The following is an 11074-nucleotide window of genomic DNA, read 5'->3' as shown; positions in this document are numbered from 1 at the left end:
AATGCAAACACCCCCTCAGATCCTCCAGTTTTCCAAACTAAAGCACTCATTTCCCAAGTTCACATACAAGCAAACTTCTGCACACACACACACACAGACACATCTGAAAACACGTGTGTATCTTTCTCTCGCAGCTCAGCGTGTGGTTTCCAGCTCTTCTCTGATGCGTCCCACATTCTTCATATCGTCCCTGATGCCCTCTGCATCCTTAGGCTCTGCTATGGAAATACGCCTCAGTCTCCCCGCTAATTATTAAAGAAGCACCACCTCATTAACTGGGCTAGGGGATAATAAAAGATTCATGCAGCATTCTTAGCGTCGCTGCACGCTCAGCTCTCCTCTCGCTCTCTCCCACCTCGTCTCGTCTCCAGAGGATTCTCATGAAAAATACTTATCTGTTATCCATACAGGTCCCTCTCACTCTCTCAGTTTTTTCAGGCTGCTAGCCATCTTGTGTCGTGGCTGTATGCCAAGTGCCTTCAGATCGGAGATTGGAGGAAAGGTTGTGAATTAAAATGATTTACTACTATGAAAAGCGAAAGTGAAAACGCATTAAAATATCTTGTGTCATATCTAAAATATCGAATGTCAATCAATTAATAATGTGAGATTGAAATCACCGGCACAGAGAAATAACATCTATTCAATCGATAATAACATGTTTCAAATAAAGTCGATTTTTATGGTATTAGGTTTCCCTGTATGGTGGTTTCAATGTTTTCAAACTTGCGATAACACTGTGGGTAGATATGGCCGTTTTCAAATGTCAACAAACAATGGCTGAAGTAAAATGTCACCATTGTGCTCCAATACATTCCATATGCAAATACCCTCTTTTACAGCTCAAAACCCCAGTAATAAAATTCCTGTGGAAAATGTGTCTAATAATCCCTGAATGACACAAACGATTGGAGATTTACAAACATTTAAAGATCACATCCAGCACTCGCTGATAAGACAATTTCTTGTGTCATCTTTTGCATAAACATGACATTCACAGAGAGATTGTAACGCTGCTGAATGCTTTGGGAGTTTCCACATCAAGGAATCTCTGCCTAGTTCCTCCTAACACAAAAAGTCACTCATTTACTTTCGATTTCTTATAATTGTGGTTCTCTTTTATCACACATTGCCATAGTTTCAGCTTGGAATTGGTAATATGACACTTGTTTTTGCATACAATAAATTGTATTACCATACTAATACTAATACAGGATGTTTAATATGCAGTTACTTTCATTGGAGAGCATTTATGGCTTGCTGCAGAGCTTTTGGATATTTCGTAATAAAAACAAACCTATAGTGACAACACATTGGCGTGTCATTGATCTCCCGTTCTGACTTCTGCCCTGTGTCCAAGGAACGAGAACTGATGGATAGCCCTGTCTCCATAACCCATTAATAATCAAGACTTTCAGTATAGGACAACAGTGGAGTAAACAGTGATTTACTAACAGTGGAAAGGGAATCTCAATACCATTTAAGAGTTCTTTGAGGTGTATTTCTGAACAGATAGACTATAGACCATGTGCAGTATAATTCCAATACAATTCTTGCTAATTAATATAATATTTTGGTGTCTTTATCTGCAGGGCTATTGATTCTAATTGAATTTGCAGTACTGCTTTCAACAGGATGTGGCACTCCTAAATGGGGTTTAGAGAAGTCGAACGCTGAAACAAGACCCTCTCGTGCAAAAGCCAAAGACTCTTCCTCAGTGGCTGTGTATCCACCCATGGCCCTGACTCACCATGTCCAGCAGCCTCCACTTCCCAGCGATGGGGCGTTCTGTTCACCAAGAGGAAGCTCTGCATGTATTTATAGACATTTCTCGTATGAGAAGTCTGAACAATAACAAACCCCCACAGCCACTTCACCACCACAACACAAAATAAGGCGTGGGGGGAGGAGAGGAGTGCAGATAGAATCAAACTTTAGTTTCACTGTTCGATGATGACAGGAAAATAAAACTGAGAGCACTGCACTATAATTACAGTTTACAAGGTGGTTTTGACAGCTAACATAGAATTGGGTGATTTCAGTGTGACAGTAATCAGGGAAAAATTGGGTTACAATGCAGTTTTGGTGCATGTGTTCTCGCAGCTCAGTTGATCTTAGAATAAAAAAACTCAATTACATATATCAACCACTGCTTATATGGTCTCTGGAGAACATTAAGAATTAATACTTGTTCGCTGTTAAACACTTTTTGTGAATATGGTGCATTCTTGCTGTCTTGTGACTATTTAAAGGATTATAGGCACACATTTTAATTTTATTCTAATTTCCATTTTGAGAATGATTGTCTAACATAAAATTAGCCAAGCATGAAAAGAAGCTAGTTTTAAATGCATTAAATATCTGTATACTCCCAGATTCTGTCTTGTCACACCCTAGGGGTCTTGACCTCCTTGACAATATTTTGAATTGCTATTGATTTTATTAACTCATTTTAAAGGCCAAAACATATTTATGTAGTACACATATATCTGAAGAAGATTAGGCACCAAAAACTTTTTTTCCACATTTTCTATTATTATTATTATTAATTTTTTTTGTAATTCATTCATATTCTCTTTAATGTAATTGTCTGTTTAATTTTTGTTAATACAGCAAACATTAGATTAGGCACCACAAAGAAAAAAATACATTGTTTAGTTTCAGGGACCATCTGGTTTTTTTTTTACATTTAAGGCTGTGGGCACCCACAATGCCTTCTGTCAAAACCTTCTCCACTGTACAAACAGTGAGAGTAATAAACACTGAGTCACACACTTTTAGAACAACAACACAAGCTCTACACAGGACGTGGATTCTTACAGGTCCCACAGCTGCTCCGTGAGAGGGCAAGATCATGCAAAAATGGTGCACAGATCACAACTGAAACAGATTGTTTTGCGTGAACAAAACTGGGTCTGCAGGTGCTGACACCACCAGAACTGTAGTTCACGGATGCACCAAAGTCTGCATGTAGCCAAATGTCAAGTAGGCTAACCAACATCACTGTTTAAGCAGTCAACAAAATAGCAGATGGTGCTGCCATCCTGATCTTCTGAGAACATCTTTTCCTTAATTATTTGTGAATGCTCCAACAGGCAGCTTGGTGATTATGGGCCAACCGTTAAGCTTTATAAGGTAACGCCTATGTTGGTTCTAGAGCACTGATATGAACACCTTCAATGGCCCGTGTCTTGAGTGGGTGGTAACGCTCTTTATTTTGTTAAGTGTGTGTTAAGTCTTGGTGCTTCAGGAGAAGTTGATCTGCAGAATAAGACAAAGCATTATGGATATGTAGGGTCTTGGGGGAAGGGTTGGATGAGTGGGGGTGGAGAGAAGATTCTCTGAATCCCAGCAGGTGTGTTTCTGTTTTGGTGAAACCGTAGAAGGTCCCTCTCCTGCTGCCATACATGCAGTCTTGGGAAAATCTGAACTATGGCCTATAATTGTGGCGCTGCAAGCTACTGGACCAGTCACAAGATAAAGTGCTGGTTTTGTTATATTACAGCCGTCATGTTGTATGACGCGTCTTGTGCAAGACCCATATAAAATTAAACCACGTCGTCACATATATAACATTCAGACTGATTTACACTGTTTTTAACATTCCATGGAAGTCAACAACAAATTGCACAACTAAATCATATTTAAACTGTTACAACTCATAATTGCGTCATGTATTTACAGGGAGTACACTTGTAAGGCAGCCAGCACCCAAAGCCTGACCTGATGTGACCCTTGTGACAAAAAATACTTCTAATTTGTAGACAATTCATGCCAGAATACTGCTGAAAATGATTTCCTAGCCCTTACTAAGAAATCTATTGAAAAAAAAAACAAGGGTGAAAACAACAGCTTTGCAGAAATATCCAGCTGCTCAACTCTTGACAGAGAGAGAGCGAGGGGTCACTTTGGAGCTAAATAAACAAGGTAGATAGTGAAGTGTTTCTGTAACTGGGTTGGAGGGGGTTGGGGTGGCTGGGACAGAGACTGATCTCCTCATAGCAAAGCAGGGTGTCTGAATGACAAAAGCACTGTAGCATGCTGTAACATCTATGATTTTCTAGGAAATTGATCAAAATAGCTGTTTGATGCTCTTTTTACTTCGACAATGTGATGTACAATACTGTTCAAAAGGTTGAGGTTGGAAAAATGTTTTTGAAAGAATGCTCACTGAAAGCTGCATTTATTTGATTAAAAATAGACGAAAACAATTAAATATTTTGTAATATTGTGAAATATTATTGCAATTAAAAATAACTGTACATATTTAATATATTTTAAAAAGTAAGTTATTCCTATGATGGCAAAGCTGAATTTTATCAGCCATTACTCTGGTCTTCAGTGTCACATGAGCCTTCAGAAATCATTTTAATTTGCTGATTTGCTGCTCAAGAAACATTTTTTTTTATTATCAATGTTGAAAACAGTTGTGCTGCCTAATATTTTTCTAGAAAGCCTGATGCACTTTTTCAGGATTCTTTGATGAATTTAAAGTTTAAAAGTGCAGCATTTTGTAACATCGAATGTCTTTACTGTCACATTTGATCAATTTAATGCATGCTTGAATCAAAATCATTTCATATGAAGAGCAAGTTCTTAATAATTGACAAAAAGTTACGATGACAAACTTTGCTATGTATTTGGTAAAGTGTGCACTAATGACTCAATTAGAATAAGACCAAGAATGTGAATTAAGACATTAAACATGTCAATAAGAAGCCTACAGCAGCATCTCCACAACAAACAGCAATTCTTTGGTGAATGTGTAAATGGGAGTGAAACTAGCCTGAAAAAGCTGTCCGTTTTACACATACAATCTACATATGTTATCAACTGTATTTAGCCTCTCTTGAGTCCTCTAGCAGGCAGCTCTTGGTGGCAGTTGGCTGGCCCCTCCTCCAGCTTCTTACCTCTTTGCTAATCAGGTGTGGGGCAGGATGAGCCCGCGGCCAACCAGACACACACTGTACAAACAAGCCCACAAAGGTGTCTAAGCTGGACACTAAACCAATAACTTTAGGGCAAGTGCTCAGGGCTGTGGCGCTGATATCTACGGGCACATCTAGCTGTTTAGGTTTAATCACATGTTTGAATTGTTAGTGTGAATATAGACATTAATCCTCCATGTCTACATGCACACCTTTGTAAAGCTGTGGTATTGTAGGTAAATAAGCAGCTCCCACAGCTGAGTTCTCAATGGACCGTCATCTGCCTCGAGGAGTGGATGAGGTCTAATGCACAGGTAATTGTGAATATGTGGTGTAATTATTCTCACTGAAATATTGATTTAACCACAGCTGCTTTATTCTATTAGGGAATCACAACACCTGACTCTAGATAAATGATTATTAAAAACTGAGATCTTGTGGATCTTACACTCTGTAAGTACAAACGGCTTGGTGAAAGTCTTTGTATTCTATTCTTTATTTGGATCCCCATCAGCAAAGTGGCCACTACTCTGATAGGGGTCCAACTCAGAATGCATTATATAAAATTAACAACAAAAATAAAGACGTTTTACATTTCCCTCTATAGTGAATATTATAATTGGTGGATAATTTACATTAAAGAGTTCAGGAAAGCTAACGTGTCGTGTGGTGTGTCAATTATGATGCATGCTGATTTCATGGCCTCATTACTTAAAAGACTATTATTTAATGAAATATTTGTAGTATTTGTCTTTTAAAATTAATTTGTCGCACTGCTGAACCATTTAAAATGAACTAGTGAAGGAAATGCATATGTGAAAATGGTACAACAACAACAAAAAAAAAAAAACTTAAAAGACATGGTGATCAGCCCATAAAATACCCATTTCCTTAATATGTTCTTTAAAATGTTAACCTAAAAAGAAAAGAAAAGAAAAGAAAGTGTATGGACATGTTACATGTCAACTAATACATAAAAATGGAATACAATTTCTTAACAAAATAAGTAATTGAAATATGCAACATCAAATCAAGCAAAATTAAAGAAATAATGTAGAGAGCAAATAACTGATTAGTTGAATACTTTCTTTGTACGTATTTAATAACTGTTCAAAAAAGTATGCAAGTTTTATACTTCATGTAGCAGAAGCTCAATTTTGAATATGGTAATGCAAGATGATCTATGATAACGTGACTAGTATTATAATCATGAGCAAACCCAATATATATACACAGTTTTAACTATGCTTCCAGATGACCTTTGGTATCCAGATAAACAATGACATGGAAGGAACAATGAAGAACTAGCTGGTCTTGCTGAAGATGATCTTGTTGCTCAGTTTTGTATAAGCTGAACTTTTTAGTTGGTCTAGTGTGGACTGTCAGTTTCCTTATCTTTATAACTTATCTTTGACCTAACAATGTGATGTGACTTCTGTCACATATTTCCCAACACCACAAAATTTATTTTTAACACGTTAGAAGTGCAGCAAGCTATTGAAGGTGCGAACAGATTATCATACAAATTACACCCAAGGTCTTGGTAATAACACAAAACAAAGACAGTGGAATTGAGATGTTAATTTGTCAAGAGATAATGCAGTTTAGAGGTGTGAGGTTCTCCTCTGACCAGTGTTGATCTCTGAGTAAACAGAGAGCTATTGTGACAAAACAGAGAATGTTGATTCCCTGTTCTCTCAAACAGACAAGTCCAGTGTTTTGTTTAGAGCAATTCATCAGGGTCCAATTTGGTATGGTACACCATCTTCATCAAGATCATGATAACCAAACTGATAGGAAGCTGCCCAACTATTTATCTTGTGCTCTGCAACTTACACATGCAGCCCAGGCTTGCACCACCACCACTCCAGCCGTGGCCCAGAATAGCACCAGCATTCCTTTCCCCTCCCCTCTCTCTCACCCAGCAAAGACACGGCGCAGCATAGCGAGCGCTGGGTCACATGGACTGCCACAGAGCCGCCAGATCACACGCTCTCACACTAATGTATAAGCACTCACACCGACCAAAACAAAAACAGCTCTGGAGAACAACACATAAGGACATATATTTAACTAGACAGATTAACATTAGAATTATTCATCTAAAAATGTTTTGTCTTCAACCAGAGTGGATATGTTTGTTATCTAGGTTTAGATGCTTATCTATCAATACTGGAAAAAAAATGGGGGAAAGAAACAATTTTCACTCAGAAATTGCTAGTAAATTTCACAATTAACTACAAAGAAACAACAAGTAACACATTGAATTAAACATTAAAAACTGAAGTAGAAACACTGATATTGTAGGCTACTTGTAAAACGTACTCCAATAATCTTTGTTTTATTTATAACTTCATTTTTTACTATCATCTATCTATCTATCTATCTATCTATCTATCTATCTGTCTGTCTGTCCGTCCGTCCGTCCGTCCGTCCGTCCGTCCGTCCGTCCGTCCGTCCGTCCGTCCGTCCGTCCGTCCGTCCGTCCGTCCGTCCGTCCGTCCGTCCGTCCGTCCGTCCGTCCGTCCGTCCGTCCGTCCGTCCGTCCGTCCGTCCGTCCGTCCGTCCGTCCGTCCGTCCGTCCGTCCGTCCGTCCGTCCGTCCGTCCGTCCGTCCGTCCGTCCGTCCGTCCGTCCGTCCGTCCGTCCGTCCGTCCGTCCGTCCGTCCGTCCGTCCGTCCGTCCGTCCGTCCGTCCGTCCGTCCGTCCGTCCGTCCGTCCGTCCGTCCGTCCGTCCGTCCGTCCGTCCGTCCGTCCGTCCGTCCGTCCGTCCGTCCGTCCGTCCGTCCGTCCGTCCGTCCGTCCGTCCGTCCGTCCGTCCGTCCGTCCGTCCGTCCGTCCGTCCGTCCGTCCGTCCGTCCGTCCGTCCGTCCGTCCGTCCGTCCGTCCGTCCGTCCGTCCGTCCGTCCGTCCGTCCGTCCGTCCGTCCGTCCGTCCGTCCGTCCGTCCGTCCGTCCGTCCGTCCGTCCGTCCGTCCGTCCGTCCGTCCGTCCGTCCGTCCGTCCGTCCGTCCGTCCGTCCGTCCGTCCGTCCGTCCGTCCGTCCGTCCGTCCGTCCGTCCGTCCGTCCGTCCGTCCGTCCGTCCGTCCGTCCGTCCGTCCGTCCGTCCGTCCGTCCGTCCGTCCGTCCGTCCGTCCGTCCGTCCGTCCGTCCGTCCGTCCGTCCGTCCGTCCGTCCGTCCGTCCGTCCGTCCGTCCGTCCGTCCGTCCGTCCGTCCGTCCGTCCGTCCGTCCGTCCGTCCGTCCGTCCGTCCGTCCGTCCGTCCGTCCGTCCGTCCGTCCGTCCGTCCGTCCGTCCGTCCGTCCGTCCGTCCGTCCGTCCGTCCGTCCGTCCGTCCGTCCGTCCGTCCGTCCGTCCGTCCGTCCGTCCGTCCGTCCGTCCGTCCGTCCGTCCGTCCGTCCGTCCGTCCGTCCGTCCGTCCGTCCGTCCGTCCGTCCGTCCGTCCGTCCGTCCGTCCGTCCGTCCGTCCGTCCGTCCGTCCGTCCGTCCGTCCGTCCGTCCGTCCGTCCGTCCGTCCGTCCGTCCGTCCGTCCGTCCGTCCGTCCGTCCGTCCGTCCGTCCGTCCGTCCGTCCGTCCGTCCGTCCGTCCGTCCGTCCGTCCGTCCGTCCGTCCGTCCGTCCGTCCGTCCGTCCGTCCGTCCGTCCGTCCGTCCGTCCGTCCGTCCGTCCGTCCGTCCGTCCGTCCGTCCGTCCGTCCGTCCGTCCGTCCGTCCGTCCGTCCGTCCGTCCGTCCGTCCGTCCGTCCGTCCGTCCGTCCGTCCGTCCGTCCGTCCGTCCGTCCGTCCGTCCGTCCGTCCGTCCGTCCGTCCGTCCGTCCGTCCGTCCGTCCGTCCGTCCGTCCGTCCGTCCGTCCGTCCGTCCGTCCGTCCGTCCGTCCGTCCGTCCGTCCGTCCGTCCGTCCGTCCGTCCGTCCGTCCGTCCGTCCGTCCGTCCGTCCGTCCGTCCGTCCGTCCGTCCGTCCGTCCGTCCGTCCGTCCGTCCGTCCGTCCGTCCGTCCGTCCGTCCGTCCGTCCGTCCGTCCGTCCGTCCGTCCGTCCGTCCGTCCGTCCGTCCGTCCGTCCGTCCGTCCGTCCGTCCGTCCGTCCGTCCGTCCGTCCGTCCGTCCGTCCGTCCGTCCGTCCGTCCGTCCGTCCGTCCGTCCGTCCGTCCGTCCGTCCGTCCGTCCGTCCGTCCGTCCGTCCGTCCGTCCGTCCGTCCGTCCGTCCGTCCGTCCGTCCGTCCGTCCGTCCGTCCGTCCGTCCGTCCGTCCGTCCGTCCGTCCGTCCGTCCGTCCGTCCGTCCGTCCGTCCGTCCGTCCGTCCGTCCGTCCGTCCGTCCGTCCGTCCGTCCGTCCGTCCGTCCGTCCGTCCGTCCGTCCGTCCGTCCGTCCGTCCGTCCGTCCGTCCGTCCGTCCGTCCGTCCGTCCGTCCGTCCGTCCGTCCGTCCGTCCGTCCGTCCGTCCGTCCGTCCGTCCGTCCGTCCGTCCGTCCGTCCGTCCGTCCGTCCGTCCGTCCGTCCGTCCGTCCGTCCGTCCGTCCGTCCGTCCGTCCGTCCGTCCGTCCGTCCGTCCGTCCGTCCGTCCGTCCGTCCGTCCGTCCGTCCGTCCGTCCGTCCGTCCGTCCGTCCGTCCGTCCGTCCGTCCGTCCGTCCGTCCGTCCGTCCGTCCGTCCGTCCGTCCGTCCGTCCGTCCGTCCGTCCGTCCGTCCGTCCGTCCGTCCGTCCGTCCGTCCGTCCGTCCGTCCGTCCGTCCGTCCGTCCGTCCGTCCGTCCGTCCGTCCGTCCGTCCGTCCGTCCGTCCGTCCGTCCGTCCGTCCGTCCGTCCGTCCGTCCGTCCGTCCGTCCGTCCGTCCGTCCGTCCGTCCGTCCGTCCGTCCGTCCGTCCGTCCGTCCGTCCGTCCGTCCGTCCGTCCGTCCGTCCGTCCGTCCGTCCGTCCGTCCGTCCGTCCGTCCGTCCGTCCGTCCGTCCGTCCGTCCGTCCGTCCGTCCGTCCGTCCGTCCGTCCGTCCGTCCGTCCGTCCGTCCGTCCGTCCGTCCGTCCGTCCGTCCGTCCGTCCGTCCGTCCGTCCGTCCGTCCGTCCGTCCGTCCGTCCGTCCGTCCGTCCGTCCGTCCGTCCGTCCGTCCGTCCGTCCGTCCGTCCGTCCGTCCGTCCGTCCGTCCGTCCGTCCGTCCGTCCGTCCGTCCGTCCGTCCGTCCGTCCGTCCGTCCGTCCGTCCGTCCGTCCGTCCGTCCGTCCGTCCGTCCGTCCGTCCGTCCGTCCGTCCGTCCGTCCGTCCGTCCGTCCGTCCGTCCGTCCGTCCGTCCGTCCGTCCGTCCGTCCGTCCGTCCGTCCGTCCGTCCGTCCGTCCGTCCGTCCGTCCGTCCGTCCGTCCGTCCGTCCGTCCGTCCGTCCGTCCGTCCGTCCGTCCGTCCGTCCGTCCGTCCGTCCGTCCGTCCGTCCGTCCGTCCGTCCGTCCGTCCGTCCGTCCGTCCGTCCGTCCGTCCGTCCGTCCGTCCGTCCGTCCGTCCGTCCGTCCGTCCGTCCGTCCGTCCGTCCGTCCGTCCGTCCGTCCGTCCGTCCGTCCGTCCGTCCGTCCGTCCGTCCGTCCGTCCGTCCGTCCGTCCGTCCGTCCGTCCGTCCGTCCGTCCGTCCGTCCGTCCGTCCGTCCGTCCGTCCGTCCGTCCGTCCGTCCGTCCGTCCGTCCGTCCGTCCGTCCGTCCGTCCGTCCGTCCGTCCGTCCGTCCGTCCGTCCGTCCGTCCGTCCGTCCGTCCGTCCGTCCGTCCGTCCGTCCGTCCGTCCGTCCGTCCGTCCGTCCGTCCGTCCGTCCGTCCGTCCGTCCGTCCGTCCGTCCGTCCGTCCGTCCGTCCGTCCGTCCGTCCGTCCGTCCGTCCGTCCGTCCGTCCGTCCGTCCGTCCGTCCGTCCGTCCGTCCGTCCGTCCGTCCGTCCGTCCGTCCGTCCGTCCGTCCGTCCGTCCGTCCGTCCGTCCGTCCGTCCGTCCGTCCGTCCGTCCGTCTATCTATCTATCTATCTATCTATCCGTCTGTCTAGGCCTATCTATCTATCTATCTATCTGTCTGTCTGTCTGTCTGTCTGTCTGTCCGTCCGTCCGTCCATCCATCCATCCATCCATCTATCTATCTGTCTGTCTGTCCATCTATCTATCTATCTATCCGTCTGTCTAGGCAGGT

This window comes from Sinocyclocheilus anshuiensis, unplaced genomic scaffold (assembly GCF_001515605.1).
Source record: "Sinocyclocheilus anshuiensis isolate Anshui unplaced genomic scaffold, SAMN03320099.WGS_v1.1 scaffold782, whole genome shotgun sequence".
In the NCBI taxonomy this organism is placed as follows: Eukaryota; Metazoa; Chordata; class Actinopteri; order Cypriniformes; family Cyprinidae; genus Sinocyclocheilus; species Sinocyclocheilus anshuiensis.
Note: the sequence above shows the minus strand (reverse complement) of the source record.